Here is a 5,000-nt window from a genome sequence, read left to right as displayed (position 1 = left end):
ATTATTATTATTATTATTATCATTTATCATCATCACCATTATCATTACCATCATCATCATCGTTGTTTATAACATCATCATTAGTAGTAGTAGTAGTAGTAGTAGTAGTAGTAGTAGTAGTGTCACAGGGACAGATGGGAAGATAGAAACAACGCCCACAATCTTTATTCTCGAGTAATACAGTTCTTTACTCTGGAGTCCAAAGTCTTTGCCATTCTCTCTCTCGGTATGTCCATGACGGACACAAAGTAAACGAGACGAAGTATACCCTGTTTTTTGTTGCTAGAGGCTGAGACATACTTGAGAAACATTCATCTGACACAGGTCAGATTGACAACCATGCCTTTTTGTCACGTGTTGATTCGAGTGTTACAGATGGGAGAAATCGATCTCTATAATGCAAACAAATATAGAGAAATAGCAACGTCTCAAGTATCCGGCGTTCATAGGTGTAATTCTGTTGACAGTTGTTGTAAAATGTACACACATATCACGTCAATGGGGGTTGTGGTGTAATTCTGTTGACAATTGTTGAAAAATGTACACACATATCACGTCAATGGGGGTTGTGGCCTGGAATGAATAAACCACCATCTGCTTCTGAATTCTCCTCTCTCTCTCTCTCTCTCTCTCTCTCTCTCTCTCTGTCTGTCTGTCTCTCTCCCCTCCCCCCTCTCTCTGTCTTTCGCTCTCTCTATCTCTCTCCCCCTCTCTCTTTTCTCCTTTCTCTGTCATTCGCCCTCTTCTCTCTGTCTGTCTGTCTCTCTGTCTCTCTCTGTCAAACACACAGGCACACTGAGACACAGTAATACACACACACACAGACACACACACACACACACACACACACACGAGTAGTATTAGCACGCGCTCACACACACACACACACACACATACACTCACACGAGCACGCGCGCGCGCACACACACACTCACACATACACACAGTTTCTGTGTTATATGCTTTAAACTCATCAAATTGTAAGAACAAGTCCAAAATAATAATAGAAATACGAGGGTCATTCGATAAATAAGGTGAAATTTTCGGTATAAGGACTTCTAATACAGATAGAAGCTTACTTCTTTTTTTTCAGCGTAGTCTCCCAGCACTGTCACACACTTTTCCCATCTGTGCACAAGCTTCCGTATTCCCTCAGCGTAAAAATCTTTGGACTGATGTCTCAACCAGTCGCTCACAACACTTTTGACTTCATCGTCACTTTCAAACTTCGTGCCTCTCGTGAACGCTTTCAAGGGACCAAACAGGTGAAAGTCTGAAGGGGCAAGGTCTGGGCTGTAAGGGGGATGAGGGAGCAGTTCCCAGCCCAGCTCGTTGATGGTCTGCACCGTTCGGGCTGCTGTGTGAGGCCTTGCGTTGTCATGATGCAAGATGACTCCTTCTGACTGATGACCCCTGCGTTTGTTCTTTTTGTCTTTCTTGACCTGCCTCAGCAGTTCACAGTAGTTGGCACTGTTCACAGTGCTTCCTTTCTCAAGGAATGAAATGGTGATTGGGCCTTGCATATCCCAAAAAACGGTGAGCATCACCTTCCTCGTGGACCGCTGGGACTTGAACTTCTTCTTCACTGGAGAGCCTACGTGACTTCCACTCCATGGACTGCCGTTTGGACTCAGGCTCATAGTGCCAAACCCATGTCTCGTCACATGTGACCACCTTCTTCAGAAACTCATCACCATCCTTCTCATAGCGGCAGAGACACTGCTGGGACAACTCGACCCTCCTCTGTTTGTGCTCTGGAGTAAGCATCTTTGGCACCCACCGGCAGCTGACCTTCGAGTAGCCAAGGTCATCATGGACAATTTTGTGTGCTGTCCCAACAGATAAGCTCAAAGTCCTTGCAATGTCATCCACTGTCACCCTTCTGTCAGACTGAATGAGGTCATTGACTGATTCGATCACCTCAGGAGACCTCACTTCTGTAGGCCTTCCAGGCCTGTCTTCATCCTCAACACTGCTCCGTCCTTCTTTAAACAATTTAGCCCACTTGTAGACATTTTTTCGGCTGAAACATGTGGCACCATACACAGTTGACATTCTCCTATGAATTTCAACTGGTTTGCACCCTTCAGCAACCAAAAACTTGATAACTGACCGCTGTTCAATCCTGGAGCATGCTTCTTGGTCGGCCATCTTTGTTAATCGCCAAAACTCTCAAAGTTTTTTTTTAATCTGCAAAACAAATTAAATCCATGTGAAAAAGAAGTAAAAAAAAAAAGAAAAAAAAGAAGAAAAAAAAAGTAAGCTTCTATCTGTATTAGAAGTCCTTATACCGAAAAATTCACCTTATTTATTGAATGACCCTCGTAAGTCACATTGCACATCTTTTGAATTTGAGAGGAACACATTATAACTTTTTGTTGGGTTCCTTCTCACCTTGGTCTCCTATATAATGAATGGGCGGACAGGGCTGCAAGAAAATGTGCAAAACACCAACAGGGAACCACAGACCTTTATGTAAATTTGTCTGTACAAGAGGGGTACCGCTTACTAGAAAAAGCATCATGGAGCAAAGTCAGGGAAGTATACCAGCAAAATGGCAAAATTTTAAATAAAAGTATAAATAACATTCTACAACCGGAATCTATCAATCAATCAAATAGATTCAGTAATTTATTCAGATTAAGGCAAATTCAGGCATTATCAAACAGGATAAAGCTGAACGCTTTTATAACAAAGTTCAGCAGAGATGTTAAATGCATATGTGGAGAATCTGTTTCTAGCAAACACATACTCTTTGAATGTCAGAATCTGAAATCGTTTTTACCAAACTTCTCGGAAAATTCTTTTGAATGTATTTTTGACAATTTCAAGATGTTATCTGCTATTCCAGAAGGTTTGCTGCATAGTCCAACTGGACATTTGTTATAGTTGTTACAGTTGTTTGATGTTAGCGTTTCCTTCTATATTGTGCCTATGTCTCCCCTTTTACACGCACACACACACACATACACACGCACGCACACACACACACATACACACGCGCGCGCACGCACGCACGCACACACACACACACGCACGCGCGCGCGCCCGCGCACACACGCAAGCACGCACGCACGCACGCACACACACACACACACGAGCACGCGCGCGCGCACACACACATACATACGCACGCGCGCGCGCGCGCGCACGCACCCACAATCAGCTCAGCCCAACAAGGTGCCACCGGAGATTAGAAAAGAGAGATAAACCACTCGCGGCAGGCCCCTTCTTACTGTCTATAACAGTGCTGAAGCCGTTTTGGGGCACACACGCAGTGCGGAAGGGTGGCGGTAAATCACCCTCTCCTTCCCCACCTGAAGGAAACTGGTCGGTTCTGACGGTTCAGCTGCAGTAAAGCGAAAGTTAAGTTATGCCTGGAATTTCGCACGTGTAGTAAGATTCGCTGTATACAATGAAAACCGATTCATTTTTGCTTTGGTTTTTAGCACGTTTGCATCTGCTTGAATGTAGATAATATAAAAAGAAAATAAAGCAGCTCCCCCCACCACCAACTCCCCCCCCCCCCCCCCCCCGAGCGCAATGTTGCACATGAGAGAGACAGTTATAAATTATTGAACTGCGTTTTCATAACGCTACTTTTTCTTCACACTTTCTGGTTTACATCACCATTTCTTCAAAAAAAAAAAAAAAAAAAAAAATATATATATATCAAAACATAAAACACATATTCAGCTCTGTCTCTCTTCTAACATCTGTCTATACATACATACATGAATACATACATACATAATTTCATATAGATCTATCAGTATGTAAATCTAAATCTATCTATATGTACATAATCATATATATAATTCATATATATACGAACGCTTCATGTTGCCCGAGCAGACCGTTGTATTGTGCTCTATCTCTCTCTCTAAGTCTCTGTCTCTGTCTCTCTCTCTCGGGAGTTTTACATGGCTGTTAAAAGCATCTACGATTCTGTACTTGTATGTGTTCGTGACAAAGGTATTTATTCAGACTTTTTTCAGTGTCCAAGAGGGGTTAAACAAGGTTGTATGCCAAGCACACAGCTGTTTTCCTTTTTCATCGGTGAATTGGCAGTGGAGTTATCAAAGAAGGGGAGACATGGAATACAAATGATACCTGGCGCAACAGATTTGCTCTTAATGCTATTTGCTGATGATGTTGTTCTCTTGTCTGACACACCCATAGGGTTACAAAATCAATTAAATGCCCTTAAGCAAGAAACAGACAGACTACAACAAACAGTGAATCTCGTTAAGACCAATATTATAGTTTTCCGCAATGGAGGTCATCTTTCGACTCGTGAAAAATGGTGCTGTGGTGATAGGGAAATAAAAGTAACCAATACATATAAATATTTAGGAATGTTATTCACAACAAAATTGAGTTTGACATCTGCGTGGGATGAAGCAAACAGAAAAGGGAAAAAAGGTGTAATCCAAATTATAAAATCACTCAGGAGACTGCGTTCGACTGACGCTTTCCTTTCGTTTGGGCGGGGCAAAGGCAGCTCATGAATAATGAATACGTGCCGCGGCGCAGGCTGCCTGGCTTCAGCAATTTCTGCAAGTGGTTTATCTCTCTTTTCTAATCTCCGGTGCCACTGCCAGAGTCAGTCACGTTCATCTCCTCAAGTGACGAAGCGACAGGGGTTTGGGGTTATCCACGATGACCTCATTTCCAAGGAGTCAGCCAGTCCGAACGCACAGGTTTTTTTGTTTTGTTTTTTGTTTTTTTCCCACCCATTTAATTTCTCCGCACTTGCTTCGCGCAATCCGTTTGATTTGTTGTTCAATTCGTCGTTACTCTCCTCCCCCACCCCCTCCCCACCCCCATGAAAATGCGCACTGCCACACCTGTGAACTGTCGCCTGTCTTGAATTGTCGCCGCTGACAAATTGGAACAGGTATTGTCACCCGTTTTATCGACAGAAACAAATGTGTCACCCTTTACAACAAGTCGGCAAGGTTGTGACATATCCTTTGAGAGAATGAACTATTGGGCTG

The sequence above is a fragment of the Babylonia areolata genome, chromosome 24 (genome assembly GCF_041734735.1).
Source record: "Babylonia areolata isolate BAREFJ2019XMU chromosome 24, ASM4173473v1, whole genome shotgun sequence".
NCBI lineage: Eukaryota > Metazoa > Mollusca > Gastropoda > Neogastropoda > Buccinidae > Babylonia > Babylonia areolata.
Note: the sequence above shows the minus strand (reverse complement) of the source record.